Source organism: Rhinolophus sinicus, chromosome 14 (assembly GCF_057876585.1).
Source record: "Rhinolophus sinicus isolate RSI-liver-muscle chromosome 14, RSI-T2T, whole genome shotgun sequence".
NCBI lineage: Eukaryota > Metazoa > Chordata > Mammalia > Chiroptera > Rhinolophidae > Rhinolophus > Rhinolophus sinicus.
The window spans coordinates 180445927-180471145 of NC_142514.1; the positions used below are offsets into that span (position 1 = coordinate 180445927).

Below are 25219 nucleotides of genomic sequence, written 5' to 3' on the forward strand. Positions count from 1 at the left end.
CCCCGAATTGTCCATAGAGCACCCGCTTATGGTCGGGGAGGCTGAGACCTGCCCGCTGGGCGCTTCTACTGCTGGGTCCCTGACGACCCGTGTGACCCTCCTATTGGACACGGGAAGTGAACGGGGGCTTCTTTTGATCGGATTAGCACTGACTTGATAGGAAATCTCTCTTGATGTCGTTGGAAACATTCTGTTAGAGAAGGAAGTGCGTTGGCGGAGGTGGTCTTCCTGTTGGCACTGGTTTCTGTTGGGACATGAAACCACCGATTTCTTTCACCATAACCAGATTTAGTGCTTTGTTTATCTGTATTCATTCATTGATTCTGCAAATATTTGATGATCCTTTTTCTGTGCCAATCACGATGGTAAGTAAAATGAGCCTCACCTGACACTGCCCTGCCATTAAAGAGCTAAATTTCATAGGGACCATGATCAATTAACTGATTATTCATTTGTAAAATTACAAACTCAGCTTTTGCTATAAAGGAAAATGCATGATGGCAGGAAAGCCTAGCTTTGACCTGTCACAGGGGTATGTGACACAGATGGATGGTATCAGCCTTCAGGAAGAAGGGAGGGCTGGACACCAGGCCTTGTGACCTGCCACGTCCTCTGTGGGCAGGACCAGGGAGGCTCACTAGGTACAAATAGCCCTGGGCTCCCAGGCTCCTGAGTCCAGCTCCTGTAATTGCTCATCTTTTGCGAAAGCTGAAAACTCAAAGCAAAAGAAACCATGAGGCTGTTCTTCCCTGTCCTGCTGGTCACTCTGGCCTTTTGCTGCTACGAGGGTGAGTATCATTGCTAACCTGACTGGCATCTGCGCTGGTTAGTTACCTGCTCTGAACTACATGACTTATTTGGGGAAGGGGGTGAACAGATCCCAATTCAAACCTTTTCCACCTCTTGTGACCCAGTCCCCCAAAGCTCAGGGTTCATATACTCAATTCCCAATACTCTGGAACTTTCATTTTAAAAATAGCGTTGCAGGCACATGTGAGAGTTCTCCATCTGAAGCCTCACTCCGTGTCTGTGATCATGTTCTCAGAAGCCACAGGACAGAATTAAATTGGGATGTGAATCACTGTTCTGCCACTCGGCAGCGTTGTGACCTTGAACACAATGCTTAGTCTCCAGGTCTCCTCTTACTGGGTTTCACAGCCACCACCAAGACCAGCTACGACAGTGGAGTAACATCAAGTAGGTCCAGAGACCAGCTCTAGGTGTCAGTACCCAGTCGATATCCAGTAGTCATCAGATGTCTCCTGCCCGGGGTCTTTTAGGTGCCAGGTGAGCCCACAGCTGGTGACTCATAGCTTCAGACACACAAAATGTTACAGCTGGAGGGTTTTAGTTCTTAGTTCAAGGAGAGCCAGCATTCTCCGATTCTGAATAATAAATCTTCCATGGGCTCTGCCAATAAGCAGCACTCTACCCGCAATCCCTGCTCGTCCTCTGAGAGCACGAGCACAACGGGAGCAGAACTAGAGCAATCGCTAGGGACCATCGCCGTTGCTCTGAACTAACTCTAGCCGTCCATCCGACACCATTTTGTGTGTCTCCATGACCTCGATACCGACCGAATCTTTTGGAGTCTTTCTCTTTCATCTGACTTACTGAATGTCCTCTTCCTCCCCGTGTGTCTGATCCTGGTCAGCTGACAGCCTGGTATTACACTGTCCAGGTGAAGGTGGTTGCAAAGACTGAGGGGATGGAGAACCCAGACCAGGAGAAGGGGTTGCTTCAGGTGTCATCACAATTCACTGGGGTCAAACATAAGTCCGATTTCCCTTCTCCCACCCTCTCTGAGGAATTCTGCACATCACTGCAGAATAAATGAGCCAATCATAGTTTTGTATATAGCTTCAGCTGTGTTAAATTTATAAGCATATTTTTTATATTTTTAGGTATGTCTTCGTCCAATGACATAATCCTATTGTTTAATTTAGTTTCCAAAGAGCAAATTCCAACACTTAACAGTTTTACTCACCTCTTCAGATTATTCCCCTTTCTCTGATCTACGGTAAGATCTGACTCTACAGTTCACCTGAAAGACTGATTACTAAAATCTCCTCTTCCTCAATATCCAAGACAAAAGAAGGTGACACTCTATTGACAGACAAACCTTCAGTTTTGAAATCTAGAGAAAGTGAGTATCATCACAGCAGGAGAATCCTGGAGAGCAGTGTGTGTCCTTTACAAGGAAGCAAAAGTGAACTAGGGATCAGTCAAACTGTTTTCCAGGGCTCCCTAATCTGAGGTTTGCTCTGTGACATTGAAGAAGTCACGACTTCCAGGGTTTGCATGGTTATTGGCAGAATTGTGTGATGAGACCATAAAACCCCTTGAGTTCCTGTCATTTCAAATATCAGAGAGCTGTGGGAAAAAGTGTATTTGCTTGTATCAATTGTATTTCTTTTTCATCTGGTCCAGCCAATGCACACACCTGTCCATCCCTTCTTCTTCAATTGAAGACCTACCTAACGGGTACTATGGCAGAGTATAAGAAGCATATTCAGCAATATGATGCACCTCCGGAAGCTGTTCAGGCCGATTTGAAAGGGAAGAAATGCACAGATAGTATCCCTGAAGAGTACAGAGTCGAAATTCACAATTTTGTGGTAAATTCTCTCTTCTTTCTGCACAGAGGCCTCTGCTCAGTGCACAGCCAGGAGGGAGGGTGGCATCTGCTCTGTGAGGGCACAGGAGGTAGAGGCCCCTGCCTCTCTGCTCACCTGTGAGAGGTTGACCAGTGGCCACAGGGTGAATGAGAACATGACACTTGCTCAGCTGTACTTAGGCTGCACAGAACATCTGTCACAATCCCTCTTCTCAGGTCACCTCCCTGGGCGCCAGGTTCCCCTCAGAGTCCTCCGGGGGAGGAAAACCAGGGGCACACGCAGCCATGTTGGACGCCCAGAGCCGGCTGCCTCCCTGCCCAGGAGCTGTCAGGGTCTGAGCTCCCCTCACCCAGGGGCCCAGGCACTGGGGAATCTCATGGGGAGTGTGGGAGTGTTGAAGGGGAGACAGCGGGAGGGAGGGAACTAGCCCCCGCCTCTGTCCTGATGGAGGGTCACCGGCTGGGGTCTCTAAGCTTCTGCAGAGCCAAGGCCCACCCCTCGTACCTTTGCCCACTTTCCCACCCGTCACGTATCACTGCCCGTGAATAGAGCCACCCCTGTGATGGCTCCTGCAGCCTCATATGAAACCGAAACACTTAAATCATGTCATTATGAAGAAATCAGATGTTTAAAGGTGTCTCAGCCCAATGTTGCTTGAATTAAGTCAGGTTTATGCACATTTCCATTATGCCTGGGTGCTCAGAGCAGAGAAGTGCATGTGCCCTCACGGTGAATTTCCACACCTCCAGGCTGGAAATCTGAAAGCGGAACTTCCCAGGCCCCTCCCACCCTGTACTAGTCTCTCAACCCCATGTCAACCTCAGAGTGAAAAAGCACAGTCCTGGGACCTGAGGCTCAGAGAAAGCAAATCCTGGGCTGGTCTTCACCCTGCTCCGCCATCCATTAGAATCCTGAGTCCCACTCTTGGGTCCCTCGGGGTCCCTTTGCCGGGCTGTGGACATGGCTCTTTCCTGACCCGCATGGTTTGTTGTAAGTGGACCAGGTCGTCTGAGTTCACCGCTCGCACTGCTGTTCTGCCTGGGGCCCTCCAATGCCTTTGCTGGTTGAAATATTTCTTCCACATCCTGGTTTTGAGCAACAGCCTGTGTTAACGTGTCATGTCTGGGAGCAGCATGACTGACATCCCCGTACTGTCTTCTTGTATTTCAGAAAAATGTAGCATCCACTTGTGACTCCTAGATTGAAAAGAATCTCACACACAAGGACTGCTGATGTTCCATGGTGACCTGATCTTCCCAGAAAATGTAAAGGTTTCAACATCTTGCTTCAATAAATCACTCGCCCTGCACTTCTCTGCGTGTCTGTTTATCATCCAATAGTCTCTGATCTGGATGGGGTGGTTTCATCATGAAGTGGCCGTTGGGTGCTGTCACTAGTACATTTCAGGACCCAGCGTCCAGGTTCCCATGGAGGCCTGAGGTGCAGAGACCACAAGAGGCAATATTTGCTCAGGACCATCCTGCATTACTTTACAGATTTCCCAGTCGCAGGGCCATGAGTGAAAAGGACAGTTAGGGGTAGAAAGCAACCACAAGGTTCCTGCTCCTGGGCCTGACCTGAGGGATACCAGCAGCCTCACTGTCTGGCCGGTCACGTGGTTCCCAGCCAGCAGCGTCACTGCTATTCCATCCTCATCATAACCACAAACAACCTGCCTGGTCCTCACCCCTTCACTGTGCTTCAGTCCTAGTATGGTCCCGTATCACTTGTTTTCTGTCCCTTCTCAGTTTGCAGTGAATTCAGGGTTCAGCCTCCAGCGAGCTCATGTCGCTCTGCACACTCACATTGCTCTTCACGGCCTGCACCGCGCGGCCACTGCTTTACCCCTCAAGTCCCTAAAGATGCACAAACAAGCTTCCAGCTGCCATCTGGACAACGCCATTCAAGCAATCCGCACTTATTTCCAAGGGAACATATGAAATCCATACATTGTCTGCCCCCTGCAGATGCCTTCACCATGGCCCCACCCAGGCTAATGGAGGTGACTCAGAAAACTTGGATACATCTTAGGCCCCCGGACTTGTTTCCAGGGTCGGCTGTAACACAGCACACACACTTGGTGGCTTACCTGATGTTCTCAACGTGGGGAGGACAAACTGTAATATTCGTAACAGTCTGCCAAATTCATAGTATCAAGAAGGCCACGCTGGATCTGGAAAGTCAAGATAAAAATCTGTTCATGGCGCCTTCAGCTTGGAAGGCTGCTGACATTCCTTGTCTTGTGCCCACATTACTATAATCAGGGCCCCGTGAGGTGACACTGCGTTCCTCTTTCTGTGTGTTCAAATCTCCCGTGCCCTCTTCGTGTAAAATATATGAGATGGGATTTGGAGGACACAAGAACATTCAGGATTGTGTACCTGACTCAAAATCTATAACTTTATCTCCTCTGCAAAGCCTTTCTCTGCTCTGGAGGAAAAATCACAAGTTTCCAGGTTTCAGATGTGGATGTCTTTCGTGGGACTATTATGACCCTATTACAGCTCATGTCCCTCCTGACATCTAAGAGTCGGCTAAGTGCTGCCCCATCCACTTCCAGAGCCCCACTCGGCTCCTGTCCTTTCCCCCCACATAGCCATCATCATGGCCCATTCCTAGTCCTGCCTGGCGGGTGCCAAAGTCTCACAAGTGGTCTCCTGGGGTCTTGATACCCTTCCCGCATGACACCCTACTCATGGACATCACGGTGACCCTCCTAAAACAAATGTAAATCGGGTCTTACGCCTGTGACCCGGAAATACTAGACGTCATGTGTTTCTGAATGTGTCAAGCAAGAGGACTTACTCTGAGTCCTAAGCCCATTCTCCAATTATAATAGGGATATTTATTCAAACTGTGATTGAGAGAATAGAAGATAACAGTTATCTACTATTATCGGTGTCTCCAATTCTTTTACAACAGATGTGTATTCTTAATCACATCAGGAAACTGGAATTGGTCCCTATTTTCTGAAACACATTGCACGTTCAGTTTGCACACTATGCATGGTGCACACACGGAGCTCCTGCAACCCCCTGAGACCCAGACTGGAATCGCTGGGAGGACCAGGCCCACCATTGGTGTCGCACACAAGGCCTGGCACGACCCGTCCCTGGCATCCCTCCGACCTCTTCTCCCTGCTCACCAGGATTCTGTGCTCAGCCATAGTTGTCTGAGTGCCACTCACTCATGTGTTATGTGGGTCACACCAGTGTACCGGGACATGTGCTGTTCCCTTTGCCTCTGTAACCTTCCCTGCACAGGACAGCTGACAACCTCATCTGTGAGGTCCCTTTCACGTCTCGTCCTCTGTGAAGCCCTCCCTGACTCTCACACCCTAAAATAAACCTTTATACACAGACGTATGTCTACACCTAATGGCAGACACACAGATACACACTGTTACACACAGACACACCCAGAGACGTGCACAGGCCTGCACATGGACACACACATGCACACAGCCAGGTCATCATCCCTGTGTTAGCACTTTATCTTTCTGGGATATAAGACTCATATCACAGAGCTGTTTTCAGAACATAAAGGATACATTAATAACATAAAAGAACAGTTACTATTATTATTTTTAAAATACTTAAGAGTACATGTATTGAGCACCCCTATGGGTGGACATTATCCTGGAAGATTTACAGGTTTTGTTTCCTTTGCTTCCCTCTGTCCTTACTAGTTCTCTGGAAGGTGAAAGACTGTTCCCACCATTGCACGTGGGGATGAAGAATTGCCCACCCACTGCTCCTCATTCCTGGTTCTGTGTTACAATCAGCTGGGAAGATTTCAAAGTCAAGTGCTTTCCAGGCCTCCTTCGGGGACAAATATATGGGTATCTCTGTGCGTGGAAGCCATGCAGTCCCCATTTCCTCACCTCTGCCTCCTAAGGGTACAGACACCCAGTGACTGTGGAGGCCACCACTGAAGTGAAGAGGGAAACAAGATTGTTCACGTATCCACTTCCTGTGAATATATACATATGTATTAAATTACAGTTGACGTTCATTATTATTCAGCTTCAGCTTCAGGTGTACATTGCAGTGGTCAGGTACCTACACCATCCATGAAGTGGTCTCCCTAATAAGACCAGTGTCCACAGGAAACCCTACAAAATCTTTACAACACCATTGAGTATGTTCCCCAAACTGTCTTTCGTATTCTCGTGGCAATCTTGTGGTTACCGATTGTGCTTTCTAATCTTGTCACCTTAACCTTCATCCCCACACACCCCCACCCCCATCTAGTACCCCTCAGTTTTTCCTCTATGTCTTTGAGACTGTTGCTGATTAGTTCGTTCATTTATTCTGTTCTTTAGATTTCACACATAAGTGAGATCATATTGTATTTCTCTTTCTCTGTCTGACTTATTTCTCTTAGCATAATGTTCTCTAGGTCCATCCATATCATTGCAAATTGTGAGATTTCATTTTTCTTTATGGCTGTGTAATACTCCCTTGTGTAAATGTACCACAGTTTCTTAATCCAGTCGTCCACTGATGAGCATTTCGGTTGTTTCCATGTTTTGATTATGGTGTATAGTGCTGCAATAAACATTAGGGGTGAATGAATTTTTTTGAATTCGAGTTTTGGATTTCTCCAGATAGACACCAAAGAGTGGAATTCCTGAGTCATGACGTAGTTCCATTTTCAGCTTTTTAGATATCTCCATACTGATTTCCAAGTGGCTGCACCAATCTGCAATCCCACCAACAGTACACAGCGTTCCCTTTTCTCCACATCCACGCCAGCACTTGTTGTTTGTTGATTTATTGATGATGGCCATTTTGACTGGGGTGAGGTGGTATCTCATTGTGGTTTTTATTTGTATTTCTCTAATGATTAGTGAGGTTGAGCATTTTTTCATATGTCTGTTTGCCGTCCGTATATCCTTTTCAGAAAAATGTCTCTTCCTGTCCTATGCCCATTTTTTAATTGGGTTGTTTGTTTTTTTTGGAGTTGAGTGAGTTTGTCATAAATTTTGGATATTAACCCCTTATCGGGTATATCATTGGCAAATATCTTCTCCCATTCAGTAGGATCCCTTTTTGTTTTATTGGTGGTTACCATTGCTGGGACAAAAATTTTTAGTTTGATGTAATCCCACATGTGTTTTTTTTCTCTTACTTCCCTTGCGTGAGGGGATATATCAGTAAAAATTTTACTCTAGGTAGTGTCTGTAAAGTTTCTTCCTATATTTTCTTCTAGGAATTTTTTGGTTTCAGATCTTACATTTCAGTCTTTAAACCATTTTGAATTTATTTTTGTATATGGTGTAAGGAGGTGGTCTAGCTTCATTTTTTTGCATGTGTCTGTCCAGGTTTCCTAGCACCATTTATTAAATAGACTGTCTTTACACCACCGTAAATTCTTGCTTCCATTGTCGTAGATTAAATGACCATATAGGCGTGGGTTTATTTCTGAGCTCTCTATTCTGTTCCATTGCACCATGTATCTGTTTTTATGCCAGTACCATGCTGTTTTGATTAGTGTAGCCTTGTAGTATAATTTGATGTCAGGTATCGTTATACCTCCCACTTTGTTCTTATTTGTCAAGATTGCTGAGGCTATCCGGGGTCTTTTATGGTTCCATATAAATTTTAGGATTATATGTTCTAATTCTGAGAAAAACGTCATTGGTAGTTTGATAGGAATTGTGTTGAATATGTGTATTGCCTTAGGAAATGTGGACATTTTAACTATATGAATTATTCCTATCCATGAGCATGGTATGTGTTTCCATCTATTTGTATCTTCTTTACTTTCTGTATTCGGTGTCTTATAAATTCCTGAGTACAGGTCTTTTACTTCTTTGGTTAAATTTATTCCTAAGTATTTTATAGTGTTTGAAGCAATTGTAAATGGGACTGTTTTTTTAATTTCTCCTTCTGATAGTTTATTATTGGTATATACAAATGCAAATGATTTCTGAATATTAATTTTGTATCCTGCTACTTTACTAAATTCATTTAACAGTTCTGATAGTTTTATGGTGAAGTCTTTGGGGTTCTCTCTATATAGAATCATATCATCTGCATATAATGACAATTTTACTTCCTCCTTACTGATTTGGATGCCTTTTATTTCTTTTCTTATCTAATTGCTGTGGCTAGAACTTCCAGAACTATGTTGAATAGAAGTGGAGAAAGTGGGTAACCTTGCTTTGTTCCTTATCTTAAGGGAAATGGTTTCAGCTTTTCCCCATTGAGTATGATGTTAGCTGTGGTTTATCATATATGGCCTTTTTTATGTTGAGATATGGTCCCTCTATTCCCACTTTCTTAAGAGTTTTTATCATAAATGGCTGCTGGATTTCGTCAAATGCTTTTTATGCATCTATTGATATGATCATACGATTTTTATTTTTCATTTTGTTAATGTGGTGTATCACATTAATTGATTTGTGGATATTGAACCACTCTTGCACACCAGGAATGAATCCCACTTGATCGTGGTGTAGGATCTTTTTAATATATTGCTGAATTCTGTTTGCTAATATTTTGTTGAGGATTTTTGCATCTATGTTCATTAGGGATATCAGCCTCTAGTTGTTTTTTTCTTTTCTTTTCTTCTTTTTTTTAAATGTCTTTGTGTGATTTGGGGATCAGGGTGATAATGGCCTCGTAAAAAGAGTTTGGGAGACTTCCTCCTTCTGGATTTTTTGGAATAGTTTGAGGAGACTAGGTGATAATTCTCTTTTGAATGTTTTGCACAATTCACCTTTAAAGCCATTTGGTCCAGGTCTTTTTGTTGGGAGCTTGTTGCTTACCGATTCAATTTCCCTAGTAGTAATCAGTCTGTTCAGGTTTTCCGTTTCTTCTTGAGTTAGCCTTGGAAGGTTGTATGCTTCTAGAAAATTGTCCATTTCTCCAGGTTGTCTAATTGGTTGGCATATAGTTGCTCATAGTAATTTCTTAAATTTTTTTGTATTTCTGTGGTGTCTGTTGTCCCTTCTCTTTCATTTCTGATTTTATTAATTTGGACCTCTCTCTCTTTTTTTGGATGAGTCTGGCTGAAGATTAGTTGATTTTGTTTATCTTCTCAAAAAACCAGCTCTTGGTTTCTTTGATCTTTTGCATTTGGGGGGGGGGGTGCTTTATTTTATTTATTTCTGCTCTGATCTGTATTATCTCGTTGCATTCTCTTTGGGATTATTTTCTGTTCTTTTTGCAGATCCCTTAAGTGTAAGGATAAACTGTTGATTTGAGATTTCTCTTGTTTCTTTAGGTAGGCCTGCATTGCTACAAATTTCCCTCTTAGGACTGCTTTCACTGCATCCCACAGATATTTGGTCATTGTGCTTTCTTTTCCGTTTGTCTTGAAATATCTTTTGATTTCTTCTTTGCTCTCATTGTTGACCCATGCATTATTTAGTAACATGTTATTCAGCCTCCGTGTATTTGTGTGTCTTCCAGTTTCTTTCTTGTAATTGATTTCTAATTTAGTAGCACTCTGGTCAGAGAAGAAACTTGACATGATATTAATTTCCTTAAATTTATTGAGACTTGTTTTGTAGTCTAACATGTGATCTGTTGTGGAAAATGTTCCATGTGCACTACAGAAGAATGTGTATTCTGTAGCTTTGTGGTGAAAGGCTCAAAAAACATCGATTATATCCAACAGGTCCAACGTGTCATTTAAGGCCACTGTTTCCGTAACAATTTTCTGTCTGAGTGACCTGTTCCTTGTTGTCAGAGGTGTGCTGAAGTCCCCTGCTATGATAGTGTTACTGTTTATCTCTGTTTTTATGTCAGTCAATATGTTTTGTATATTTAGGTGCTCCTATGTTGGGTGCATAGATGTTTACTAGGGTTTTGTCTTCTTGTTGGACCGATCCCTTTATTATTATGTAGTGCTCATCTTTGTCTTTTAATATGTTTTTCATTTTAAAATCTATTTTGTCAGACACCTGAAACATATTTTTTAAAATGTTAACAAAACAAAAAATAAATTAAAAAACATAAAGTCTATTTTGTCAGATATAAGTATAGGTACTGTAGCTTTTTTCCAATTTCCGTTTGCATGAAATATCTTACTCCAACCATTCACTTCACCCTGTGTGTATTGTTTGATCTAAGGTGAGTCTCTTGTACACAAAATATGCAAGGGTCTTCTGTTCTTATCCACTAGCCAACCTATATCTTTTCATTGCAGTATTTAATCCATTTCCATTTAAAGTAATTGTTGATAGGTACATAGTTTTGCCATTTTGTTATTTGTATTTCTGCTCTTCATTAGGTAGACTGTTTTCGTCTTTCTTCTGCTTACAGAAGCCCTTTTTACATTTCTTGCATTGCTGTCTCCGTGGTAATGAATTCATTTACCTTATTCTTTCCTGGGAAACTCTGTATCTCTCCTTCAATATTAAATGATAGCCTTGCTGAATAAAGCAATCTGGGTTGTTGGCCTTTGAAATTCATCACTTTGAATACCTCCTGCTACTCTCTTCTGGCCTGCAAACTTTCTCTAGAAAAGTCATTTGATAATCTTATAGGATTTCCCTTGTGTGTAACCCGCTGTCTGTCTCTTGCTACTTTTAGTATTCTTTTTGTCTTTAACCATTGCCATTTTAACGATCATGTTAAAATGGTGTGGGCCTGTTTGGGTTCATCTTGGTTGGAACTCTCTGTACTTCCTGGGCTTGTATGTCTATTTCCTTCACCAGGTTAGGGAAGTTTCTGGTCATTATTACTCAAATATGTTCTCGATCCCTTGCTCCCTCTCTTCTCCTTCTGGTACTCCTATGTGCATGTTGTTTCTCTTCATGTTATCCCACAGGTCTGTTACACCATTTTCATTGTTTTTTATTCTTTTATCTTTTTGTTGTTCCACTTGAGTGATCTCTGCTAACTTGTCTTCTAATCGCTGATTCAATCCTCTGCCTCATCTAACCTGCTGGTAATTCCTTCAAGTGTGTTCTTTATTTCAGTTATTGTATTCTTTAGTTCTAACTGGTTGTTCTTTATGATTTTTCTATCCTTTATGTCATCACTAAGATCCTTAAACATTCTTATCATCAGCATTCTACACTCTGTCTCTGATAGGTTGGTTACCTCTGTTTCATTTAATTCCTATTCTGGAGGTTACTTCTGTTCTTTTATTTGAGACCTGTTTCTTTGTTTCCCCATTCTGGCTGACTCTCTGTGTTTGCTTCAATGTATTAGGTAGATCCCCTAGGGTTCTCAGTCTTTGCTGGGTGGTCTTATGTAGTATGTGTCCTTTATATTTGACTTACACCACTTCCCTATTCTCCTGTGCATGTGCTCCAAAGGTGACCCTTGTGTTGTGTGTATTCTCCTGTTAAAGTGGAGGTTTAATTGCTTTTGGCTTGTCAGTAGGTGGGATTGACTCCTAGGCTGACTAGTTATGAGAATTGTGTATGCCCACAGTGGATGAATTGCTCTGTGAGGGTTGACTGCTCAGATGAGGCTTGGCCCCTATGGTCTCTTGTGCCTGTAGAGAACTCACTCCGGGTGTGTCACTGGTAGTCAAACCCGGTAATACTCTGTTTGGTCTGGAGTTGGCATCTGGGTGTGTTACATCTTGTGCCTGGTGTAGGGCAATTTCAGAACAAAACAAATCAAGAAGCAGAAGAACAACAAAGAAAAAAGCAAATACACTCATATGAAAAACAACCGATAACCGACACTCAACACAGACAAAAATATCAAAAATACGAAAAACAAAAACAAAACAAAACCAAAAAAACAAAAGAAAAAATAACAACACCGAAAAACCCCACACAAATCAATACAGAAAAATGGAAAGAGAGAGAAAAAGTAGGGCAAGGAAAAGAAAAGAGAAGAGAGAGAGAGAGACAGGGGAAAATGTATATATATATATGTGTGTGTGTGTGTATATATATATATATATATATACACACATATATACATATATATACACACACATATATACATACATATATTTTTTTTTCAACATATATATATAAGCTAAAAATGACAATAATACCAAAAGAAAAAGAAAAGCAGCGCCAGTCTTGGCTTGAGTCCACCAAGCTATCTCCAGGTTGTCCTCTGCTGTACAAAGACTCCTCTGCATCTTATGGAGGTAGAGCCGGCACCTGGTGTCAAGAGCAACCCTGGCACTACAGTTCTAGATGAGAGGGGCTAAGTCATTCAGGGTGTCACGCAGGGTCTCTGATCCCGCTCCCCACATAAGAACGCAGGATATGGTGAGGCCAAACAGGAACACCCACAGAGCCATAGATAGGGGAGTCATACCACTATAGTCTCGCTGGTGGCTGGGTTGGAGACACAGGAAACAGTAGCTACACTGTCCGCAACCCGCTGTGCTAACTGCAATCCGCGCTTGCCATCTACTATCTTCTTGCTAGCCCCCATTTTCTGCTAGCATAGCCTCATCAATTATATTAGTGGCCAATGGCTCACTGTTTACAGCTGACGGCCATCTAGCCAGAGCTGATAGCCATGCAATCACAGTTGATGGCCATTTACTACCTGAGCCAGCACCTTTCCTTGTGAGGCCGAGAGCCTGGAAACTGCACTCCTGGCTCTGTCCCCAGAGGCTATGTGGTGTTGTTGGTAGTTTTTACAAAGTCATTGTAGTTTCTGCTCTGGCATGCACAAATGCGTGCTGAGAGCACCAGAGCCAGCCCCTGGGAGGTGGGCTTATTCCCTGTGTGCCTGGTCTCCTGAGTCTTAGGGTGCTTCTTCCCTCCAGGGGTGTGGAGGGTTCGAGATTTCTGAATGGCTGAAAGCTCAGAGCTGCCTCTGCCAATTGTTGCTGACCCTGTGTGTGTCTCCGTAGCTGTAATTGCCCTGCTGCTGGTGAGCAGCTCAGAAAAGGTAGGGACTGGCTTCTTCACTAGGTCACAGCTGCAAACTGGCTCTTTCCAGATCCTGAGCACTACAGCATCTCTGTCGTCTGACACTACTCCTCAGCTCAGGGACCAGCTTGAGAGTCTGGAAGGGCAGGGATAGCATTGCTGTGGGAGAGTAGGGGAAGGGCCCAGGTATGGAGTTTGCTTTTTGTCCACCCTGAGGCCCAGCTGGAGAGCTCAGCTGAGGTCACTGCTTGAAACGCTGCAGATGCTGCTGCTCATCTCTCAGCAGGAGACATCGGCTGTGGGGCCAGGGAAAGAGCCCAGAGCCCGGCTGCTGCAATCGCCAGTGCGTCCTGGGGCCGGAGGTCTCTACACCGCTCTGTTCCCTCTTCTGCTGCTCACCCGGTTTGCCCACCTTGAAGTAATCCTGGTGCGAGTCTCTTAGCTGGTGTGTGATGAGCAGAGAATCCTTTGATGGGTCATAAATGTTCAATTTGTGGTAAGTTCCAGAGGAGAACCCAGGAAGCCCATCTCACTGTCGCCATTCCTAAGACATCACTCCATCCATCTTACTCTGGATGACAAGCTCAATATTCTTTGGGGTAGAGCATATCCTCTGCCACCTTGTGGGGACAGAATCGTAGAGAGTAGTTTCCAGGCTCTTGGCCTCACGAGGAAAGGTGCTGGCTCGGGTAGTAGATGCCCATCAGCTGTGACTAGTTGACCATGAGCTGTTACTGGTTAGCCATTAGCTGCTGATATAACTGCCATGGCTACATTGGTTGCTTGGTTGGCAGAGAAGAAGATGGCAGATTGCGGATCGTGTGGCTCCTTCTACCTTTGACTCCAACCCAGCCGCCAGTGAGAATATAGCGGTATGACTTTCCTGTATATGATTCTGTTGGTGTTCTTTTTTGGCCTCACCATTTCCTGTGTTCTTGTGCGGGGAGTGGGACTAGAGACCCTGCATGACACACCTGCTGAGCAAAAGCTCACTTAGATAAAACTTTGAAGAGGAACACATTTGAAGTGTCTTTATCCTCATGCTTCAGTGCTAGCTGACTGCACACAGAACTGTATTCATATACAGTGATATGATTCAAAGCTCGGATTGTCATAAGCTTACTTAAAGCCAACTCTCAATGGCTCTCCCTCTGATTTGAAGTTCAATGTCTGCCTTTAGAAATTAGTATACCCAGGTCTGTATAAGAATCAAAACTTCACATTGGTCACAATTAAGACTTCTCCTTCCCCTGTCTCCTTACTTCCCTTTTTCTCTCCCATCTGCTAACCATGGTTTCTGACAGATTAGGGGTTAAATATGGGGAGAGATAAGAAGACAGGAAAGTTCTAAATAGACTCATACTCTTTTGGGACTGGTCTAGGTTCTCTGGGCCAGTCTCGTTCGCAGGTGGGACACCTTCATGGGTCTTCAGAAAGCTCAGATTACGGGAATCTGTTACTCTCTTCATGATTAATAAACATTCAAAGTACAAGCACCTATGGAAAAATTAAAAATACTACAGCTGGGAAGGATAACAGAGGAGTTGGAAGACAAATAATATATGTAACAAAAGTGGTTTATCCATACCGGAAAGGATAGAGAACACAAACAAGAGAAAAAGAGAAGTACACTAAAGCATCCGTGTAGGATGTCCAATGAATAGGCTGCTAGAATAAGAGACACCGTGGTGGGGAGAAAGTCACCGAAGAAAAACATCTAGAACATTTCCCAGAGTAAAGAACAGGAAATGAATAGCCCACTCATTCCTACATCAAGACACATTTTTGTGACGTTTTGGACATCGGCCTGAAAAAAGAAAACAGATTGTTCCTTTCAGAAAGAACCTGCAAGAAAAAGCTACACGCGAGAATCATGGTCCTGGCAGTGGAAATCATTTACATGAGTTTCCCCATATTCCACTTGTAATGGTCCTGGGGGCCAGAAGTTCACATTCTGGAAGCCAATGGTTAGTTCAAACATGTGGACAGAAAGTAGAGGTGAAATAGTACCTGACTAGACACCTAACAAACCATGTGAGGTGTCGCATGTGTTAGACGTTAAATATTTAACCTCACATTTAGTAAAAATGTAAGACATGTAAAGTTCTGGGTTTTGATGAAGAAACCAAGGAGAATTAGCTAGAATGACTCCTGATCCAGGCTTGGCCTCCAAATCCGGCTCCTGTCCCAAGTCATTAGAAGGATCCGGGTTAAATTGGATCAAATTAATGTTTACTTTCAGGAACAGAAAGACTGAGGTGGCCCAGGCCCCAGGTGACAGGGTTCCAACTTCCTCCTGTGGTCACCTGCACCCTCCCTGTGGTGACTCCAAAGTCCTCTCCAGGAACATAAACAACGTGGTGTTACCACCAGGATGTCACCCTGAGGTCTGGGTTAGGCTTCGTGTTGGGTTTGAGCCTGGCCTTCATTAGATATTCAATTTCAAATGACATTCTCTGTCGGAATAGACCCAAGAATAAAACATGTAATAACTCACAATCTGTCCTGATGAGCAGTTACACAATCATTAGTTAAGCACCTTCTATCACTTGTCACACAAAGACCAGAGGGCACAGGTCACGCCCTCCAGGACCATAACACGGAGAAAGAGCCAGGGGCTTGGGCCTGGTTGCCAGGAGAGACGTGCACCCAGAGAGCCATGGGGTCTTGGGAAGGAGATCCCCAGAGATTCAGGGCCAGGAAAGGACATAAGAAGCGGGCTGTCTTTGATGTGGTGTCAGGAATGCATAAGGAGGTCAACCCAGGGGGACTGAAGCAAGGACAGTGGAGCAGGAGCATCACAGGGAACAAATACCTTGAGCTGAAAACTGTGCGGCCTGCACAGAAATCAACCTGGAGTTCACACAGGGCAGTTATGCAGGTCAAGGTCATAGGATCCATGTGAACCATACAGTGAAGGTCCACAAGGGTCAGGCTGAGGAGGCCGATAGTGTTGAGAGGGCCTCTCGAGCCAGAAAGCCTGGCCCCTTACTGGCTCTGCCAGTCCCTAGCTGTGTGCCCTTGGTCAAGTTACTTGACCTCTCTTGTGCCATTGACTGCAGTTGGGGAGAAATGAGATGCCCACCTCATGGGGAGGGTGACCACACATCTCAGTTTGCTCAGGAGAAACCCAGTTCATGCTGCTGTCCTGGCATTCCGTCCATGTAGTGACCTCTTTCACCTTCCAAAGTGCCCTGTTTGGTGAATAAATGTCATCATCACCTCACTCATTGAGTTGCTGTGAAGATTAAAAGAGGCGATTACCATTGTCTTTCATCGCGAAAGTGCTCTACAACTGTTTCTCATTCATGTTTTACTGAATTTGAAAAACAAGTAGCACAGGTTGGAGGTGGGTTTTTAGAAGATCAATAGGCGACTAGTATGTAGAATATTGTTGAAAGGGAACTTATATGTATTGATAAATTATCTCAATAAGACTCTTTCAGGAAGGGGTCAGAAAAAGAATCCAGGAAGCATGGATCAAAAAAGTGCTTTGTTTCCTAACTTAGGCCTTCTGCTTCACGTCTGAACATAGTCCAGGCCTTTTAGAGAATGTGAAGTAGAAGCAGAGTTTTCAGTGGTCTATATGGTCCCAGAAGTCCTTCAAGGTTTATCAGAACACCTTTCTCAGGTTATAAATGACTGGCTGGAGCTGACATGTTCGGAGCACCTACTCTGTGCCCAGCCCTGTTCTGAGGATTCCTCACTGTAACTCATTCAGGCCTCACGACATCCATAGGATGATTGCCATTGTGCAAAGGGACACAGCAGTGAAATCTCCACACCAGTGTGGCCCCAGGCATGGGAGACGCCTGTGCTTGGAATGGACTGGATACCGTGAACAATGGACATCAAATGTCTCCAAGACGTCGGCCTTTCCTGAAGTCTGTGGCCGGGGAAAGCACCTCCCCGCCCAATATGTGGGCTTTGGCCTGATCTTAAGGAAGAAGAGGTTCACGTCCAAAGCACATGCCTGAGGTTAATGTGCCAACACCCAGGAGTGCAAGGCAGAACCAGTTTTACAGAATGAGTGAAACAGAAGAAATCTAGGGTATCTTGTCCCCATATACAGTGGGACTGTTGTATACAACTAAAACTCAATTAATAAAAACTCAAGGATCGTACGTTCAGAATTTTATAGGTTTTGTGCCAATGAGTGAATCACTGAGAAAAAATGACTCTCATTGATCGTTACCCCTTGTATTAAGGGTGTCAAGGCCTCAAATAAGCGAAATATCAGTGTGAGTTTATCTCAGGTCTTGTATGAACCAGAGGACAGGCCAAAAGTAATCCTCTCCTACCTCACATTTATCTCTACCCGAGACAAGGGTGTTCAAGGTAAAATCTGTGAAGAATTCACCTCCTCGTCCAAATCTCTGTTATCTGGTTTGTCACAGAGGGTGATCAATAAATGTCACACACAGTGACACCGAAGGCTACTTCACTGCTCTGGTTTCTGAACTGAATTTGGGGACCTGAGTCAAAGTGCCTTCTGGAAGGAGGAAAAAATCAGCCCAGCAATACAGGCATTCTCACCTTTTGGTTTCTTCCATTTGCTTTTGTAAACGATGCTTTGACATGAGCCTTTGTGAGCAGAGTTATTGTATTTGATTCACCTGAGAATGGTCCTCATGTGCTTGGCAGAAAACATGGAGGTAAAGAGACACACACTTTACTGTGGGCTCATGGACATGAGGTGGGATTTTGTTTCCTGAATAAGATGCTGTGAATGGCCCAGCGTGTCAGCAGGTGACAGGGCTGGTCCATAATGACTGAGGCACCAGGGAGAGTCCTCATAAAATCCCATTCAAAGAGACAGTTGTCTGTTTCATTACTAATGTCCTTCACTTGCCTTTGGAACGAAGATGGCTATCAACGGTCACCCGGTGATGGGACACCCATAAGAACATAACCTTCTCTATTTCTAGCTTCTTCCTAAATCAGTATTGTCCTTGGCAACTTAAGATCCAGGTGAATGATGGAAAGAAATGAGTCCCAAATAATCCAGATGGAGAATACTGTGTTCACAGGGAATTAAGTACTGAGATGGCGCGTCCTGCATGACAAGAGCTGTGGGAAGCGAGAAGGGCAGCGCAGGGTTAAGAAAGACAGTAACCAGGAATGGAGAGCAAACGGGGACAAGGGACTCAAGCATCAAGGACTGAGCCCCGAATCGGGTCAACGCATAGCTTTTATTGGTTAACTTCTAAGGAGGTAAAGATTGTTAATCTCAGGATCTGTGTGTTACGTGGCCTGCTGGCTGTCTTTCTGAAAGTCCCCATTGTGCTCCGGCTTGAACTTTGCCTTCACACACACACACAATCCCAGGGGATCCACTGAAGGGGAGGGACCGATATTATTCCATCAGGTCTCAGTTTGCTGAGACATCCGCTCAAGGAAGCTTCTACGATATCTCTCCATCGGGCCTCAGTTTGCTGAGGCACTCCCTTGTGAAATCCTGGGAAGAGCGCGGAGGAACAAATGGATTGGCAGGTATAAGGCAACAATGACAAATCTCTCAGCTCTCGCTCCCATTTCTTTTTCTTGAACCTCAGCCAAATTGGTTTCTCTTGTTCCTGTTACCTTCGTGTTGTTCCTGCTTAAACCCATGTGGCGTTTCTATTCTACGAAGCTGTCCTGTCCCTCTCTTGACACCTAGAGGCACACTTTGCTCTCTTGTCTTCCTCTCCACGTGCCATGTGCTCTCAGGGCCTCTGTACTTGCTGTTTCCTCCCTGGAGAACACTCTTCCCCAGAGGTTCCCCGGGATTTCACCATCGAAGCTTAAACGTCCCTGCTCCGATGCTTGTCTGGGCCTCCTTACAGGACGGCTCCCTACAGGTTGTTTACTGCCCTACAGGAAATTGTTCACACCATCAGTTTCCCTGGATCTCTCAGTCAACTGTTGGCGTGTGTGTTGCCTCCCCTGTGAGAGGTAAGCTGCACAAGGGCCAGGCCCTGCTCTAACTTGTTCCTAAACAGAACGTATGACATGCAGCCCAGTCATAGGAGAATCGTGACGGTCGTGAACAATGGATGGAAGGACAGCAGGAAGGATGGGTCGGTGGGTGGATGGATGGATGGCTTGAATCTCCCATTATTCTAATGCTCCTGTTTTCAGTTCTGTGATGGGATTTTTACATACAGTGTCTGCCATCCTTACAAAACCGGGCAAGATATGACTTATGCCCACTTTCGAAACTGGGAAAAGGGAGCTCGGAATGCCCAGCACTTTAACTCACCTGGGACACCGCGTGGTTAGATGTTGCATCCAAGACGCAAACCCACATCTGCAGGAGCCCGCCATCAGGCACTGCGTCCCGTAAGCATCAGTTTCTCTACTTCTCACTACGTCCTTTCAATCACTGGAAAAAAATCGGGAAAAAGCTAACAAAAATCGGACGAAATTTAGTTCTAAATTTATAGTTAAATTCATGAAATTCACTTAAATAAGTGAGATATTCTTTGTGAAAAACAATCTTAAAGTAGGCGAGACAGTAATATTTTCCCATTCCAGCCTCTGAGTATTGTCTGAGGGAGAGGGAAGTCTGCCTCCCAGAGGCGGAATGAGGTATTGCACCCACCCAGGAGTTAGTGAAGCAGGAGGGACAGAAACAGGATATGAACCCTTTTGTAACTTGAAGATGGAGAAGGAAAAGAGAATCAACACGAGGAGGAGGAGGGGAAGGAAAACAAGGAGAAGGAGGATGGGGACATCATGAAGACCACCCTAATAATAAAACACAAGGCTCACTCCGTTCTAATTTGCCCTATTATTACCAAACACGTCTGCATTTATTGCGACTACTTTCGTGTGCCATTATTTCTGTTCCAAAGTCGTTTTTGGTTCAAAAAGTCAGTCTCCTTGGTTTCTATGAACAGAGATCAGGGTGACTAGGTTCTGTGTGTTTCCCGCTGTGGTTTCCTGGCCCAGCGCCAGGTTCATCCTGTGACACCTCCCCTCGCTGGGGGGAGGGATCACGGTGGCCACCAGGTTCATCCTGTGACTCCTCCCCTCGCTGGGGGGAGGGGTCACGGTGGCCCCAGGAGCATAAAAGGAGGAGCTCAGGGCCCTCAGCTCCAAAGTGAGTTCCTTCCTCTCTGCCACACCGCAGGCACCACCCCACAGCCACTGCTGCGCCATGAAGCTGCTGACCGTCCTCATGCTGATCGCCCTCCCCCTCTGCTGCTTTGCAGGTGAGCACTGACCCGGAGGGCGGGCTTCGCTTTGCAGGGTGTTGTCAGGGCCCATGTGGACGGCCTCCTGTTCCCCACAGCCCAGCACACAGCCTCTCATTTCTCCAGGGTCCTCGTTTTCATGTGTTTGGCTTCTCTGGGCTGTGGAAGCCAGGAAGGGGGTGCAAGGAGGCAGATGTTTCAGGCCTTGAAGGAAATCCCAGATCCTGAGTTTACTCTCCTAGATGTGAGAACTCAAGACCGTTGACAATAATCTTTCTGAATGTGCGTCTCTCCTGGGATGTAAGATCACAAAGACCCTAGCTGTGCCCATAAAGGAATTCATACCTCTGTAAGTGAGCCCACTTTTGCATGCTTTCATCCCAGGTTCTGGCTGCCCGCGCCTTGAGGAATTTATCAGTGATACAATCTCTCCTGAATTGGACGTGGATCAGTATCTCGTGGAACAAGAACCCTTTATAAGTGGTGAAACCACTGCAAAGGCCCTAAAGCTACTGAAGCAATGTTTTCTTAGCCACGATGAGGGAACTCTGGACAACATCCAACTGATGATGGTAATTTCAATTTCTTCTTTAAGTGTTTTCAATCCACTCGACAGAGACAAGCAGCCTCTACGTTTGTCACTAATTATGCCAGAACAAGTGTCGACCATGCTTTGTTTCACTGACTTTCACTGTTGGTGAGTGTGAATAACACTATCACACCAAGAAAGCCATCCAAGGTTCAGTGCTGCTCTGTCTCTTTATTTTGTGGAATCTTTAGTGAGTGATAAATGAAAAGCACCTAGAGGGGAAAAAAGCTTGGGCAAAAGCTCCCCTAATCGTCAGCTTAGAAAATATCTGATTATTAAGAAGACCTTCCTTCACTTGTACGAGTGATCAGATTAATAAATTTTTCTTGTTTGTAGATCAAATAGTAAAACATTTTAAAGACTTTCTAATAGAGTCCAGAAAATGTGTTTTAAGAATTGTTCCACACATCTTATCCACACAATCTAAAGTGCCCTTTCAAGCAATCCACATTTGTTAGTATAAAAGACTGAATCCCTGGCCATTAATTAAAGGCCCATGAATGACACATGCAGATCGTGGGCATGAACCCACCAGGGTGAGGGAATTGTTTAAAACTAAAATCAGTAGTTGAACAATGAGATAATCTTTCTAATTATGACAGATTTGTTTAGTTTTTACTGAGACTTTTCCGTATCCTAATGCAACATTAAAGACATTCCAGTGTAGACAATTTAAAGCATTGCCAAAGCACAAACATATAAGTGTACGTCACTAAGAAGATTCTGAAACAGGGATCACATGAAACAACCTTGAAGACATGATAAAAAAAAAAAAAGCGAGTCACAAAAGACACATATAGCATGACTCCACTTCTATCAGTTTTCTAGAGCAGCCGATGTCTTAGAATGAGAAGGTAGGGTAGTGGATTCCAGGGTTGGGTGGTGAGGAAATTGGGAGTGTTTAACGGGTGTGGAGTTGCACTTTAGCGAGATGCAGACGTCCTGTGGTCTGGTTGCTCTGCAAAGGGAATATTCTTTACTAAACTGTGTACTGAAAATGGTAATATTTATGTCACATGCATTTAACATAATTCCATCTTTTAAAAAGTGAACTGATGTGTAGGAAAATTTTCTTTAAAAACCTAGATTAGGGGTGGCCGGATAGCTCAGTTGGTTAGAATGCTAGATCTGAACAATATGGTTGCCAATTCGATTTCCACATGGGGCTGTGAACTGCGCCCTCCACAACTAGATTGAACAACTAGCTGCCGCTGTGCTTTCGGAGGGGCAGCCGGATGGCTCAGTTGGTTAGAGCACAAATTCTCAACAACCAGGTTCCTAGTTCAATTCAGGGGTAGGATAGTGAGCTGGGCCCCCTGCAACTAAAGACTGAAATGGCAACTGGACTTGGAGCTGTGCTGCGCCCTCCACAACTAGATTGAAGGACAATGACTTGTAGCTGATGGGCCCTGGAGAGGCACACTGTTCCCCAATATTCCCCTATGAAATAAATAAAATAAAACCCTAGATTAGACAACTATGTCGGCGTGCACATCTCCGATATTTTGTGGCCCACAAAGGATATGGTGGAGGCATCAGATTGTGTTCTGTATTTCTAACATGTAAGGTCATACAGGAGCTCTAAAACTTCACATGTCATTGTATTTGAGACGAAATATTGAAAACTGGTAACACTGCATAATTTTGTTAGATATGTTATTTCAAAGAACAGGAAACATGCAGATAAAATTATTAAAGGGACCCCTGGGGCTGCGGTTGGAGAGACCTGGAAATACCAGTCCTCTTAGGTATCAATCAATGTCTCCTGAACAATAGAATAAATGACGAGGTCATTCTGATTTTACTTCCAGTGCTATTTTTCTTGAATGTCAGATGTGTGTAGACAAATCCAGGAAAACAATAAAAGAAATGTTTGGTTTTCCAGATATTCCTCTTATGAGGAATTGGAATGGAGGTGATGTCTCTGTTTTGTTTTCCAGGACAGAATATATACCAGTGAGCAGTGTGCTGACTATTAAATTTCCACAAACCTTCGGCTCAGATGACTACAGAGAATGATCATAACGGAGTGTCTATTGGTAGAAACCACAACTTATGTTTCTTTTTTTTGTCTTTTGATCTGCAAACTGCAAGACAATCGTTGAAACCTCAAATACATTTTCATGTCAATAAAGTATCTGCAAACCTAAAGTTCTTTTCTTGTGATCTGATGAAAATGGAGGCTTTAGAGAGACTCACACCACACACGCGTGTGCTCGCACACACACACACACCCAAACACATTGTTCATGAAGAGCTCACAGGGGCAGGACTGCAGACTCTGAGCAGCACGCTGTTCCTCACCACCTGTAGCCCAACATCGACCCTTCTCTGGAAACTGATTTTCCTCCCCTCTCACCCCATCTTCTGGGACGATCTCTGCCTTGCTCAGGCCCAAGGTCCTGGTGGCTGCGACAAGCTCAAGTTCCCATATGTCCTTCAGTCCTTGTGTCCGTGCTGAGCCCTGCTCACCATGGCCGGGCTTTCTGTGTCCCTGGCCCGAGTGTGCAGGGAGGGGAACAGCCAGCGAGAAAGGGGGCTCAGGCAGGGCAGGGATGAATCCTGTCTGCATCCTAAGATTGGATCTATATCCTCAACTGGGTTGTTAAAATCTATCATTACAAAGTTACTTACTATACCCCTCTGCGCCATAACCCCAAACCTCAGGAAAAACGCTTGTTTGTCTGTGTTCCCATGAGTGTGGTCATTTATGTGTTAATCAATGAACAGGACTCATACACACCTGCTTCATCCCTTTGAAATCCTCAGATCTATCACTTCCCTATCCCTTGTGGGCTGTTAGGTAAAATTCCATAATTATGGTTTTCTTCCTCCATCATAAGCCTCATACAATCTTGATTCTTAGTGCCCACAAGTCCTTCTGGGAGCCCTATTGCATTGAGCCTCAAGGTCACTGGGATTGTTGGGTCCCCTCACAGACAAGACTTCGCTCTCCAATTGAAGGGAATCATTCACATGCTTCCCGCCCCCAGAGCTCGGGTCCATCTCCCTCCCCCACATTTCACAGTGATCTCTGTACCCAGAGCGTAAATATATGACACAATGTAAGTCAGTTCATGCTGGAGCTTCTGTTTCTTGGCTGATGTTCTTTTGTAGAATCTGGACTCTGGAATCCATCTTCTCTTCAATTCCATTGCCACTTCCTCCTCATCTCCAACCCGACCCTCCAGGAAGCCGTTTGCCTCACTGTCCATCCTTTGACTGTGTCCTCCTGTGACAAATTCTTACAATCATGGTCATTCACTCATGAACTTCTTGTTGGACACACATTTTGTACCAAGCACTGCTCTTGGCATCAGGATACATCAGTGAGGAAAACAGACAAACATCCCTTCCCTCACGATGCTTATATTTTATCAAGGGGAGAAAAATAATGAAGCAAGTAAAGAGATAAATTAAAAGTATATTGGGGAGATTTCCGGAAAAATTGCAGCGTGAGGTGAGCCTCTGTAAAGCTCCCCTGGAATTTACAAAGAATCAAACAACAAAAACTCCACAAAGGACTCCCTGCACAGCAGACAGGCAAGTCGAAGAGGCCCACTACCGACTGAAATCACCTACAGGAGTAAACAGAACTGCTGAAACATACGGGCTCTGAATCAGGAGCTGGAAGAGCTTTGGAACATCAAAAGCTCTCCGCATACCCACCGGGACACTGCGCCCTGTGACCTAGATGAACTATTAACAGAGGAGAAGCCCGTCTCCCAGGGAATCCCCCCATTGTGTGAGAAGCAGGAATAGTGCAGAGAAAACATAGCACTACCGTGTGGGAGAAGAAAAATAAATTGCAGTTGGAGAAATAATAAAACATTCTACCAACAAGTACCGGAAAACAAATGAAAGACCTCTTCCTATCAACCTGTTGCAGAAGTCACTCCTGTAGATGTCTAGGAAGAGAAATAGTAAACCAGTAATCGCCATGAATAACCAAGGCAACAAGATAGCTCAGAAAGAAAGTGAAAATCTCCAGAGAAAGCACTTAAAGATACAGAAATATGTG

General features: G+C 44.5%; 1 long non-coding RNA gene across 1 annotated transcript in view; it reads left to right on the plus strand.

The window, feature by feature from the left end:
• The first annotated feature begins 684 nt into the window (after positions 1–684).
• LOC148755978 (uncharacterized) overlaps positions 685–25219 on the plus strand; it is a 43299-nt gene continuing 18764 nt past the window's right edge. Inside the window, exon 1 of the long non-coding RNA XR_016018494.1 lies at positions 685–788. This is a non-coding gene — a long non-coding RNA (uncharacterized LOC148755978). The remainder of the gene's footprint in view (positions 789–25219) is intronic.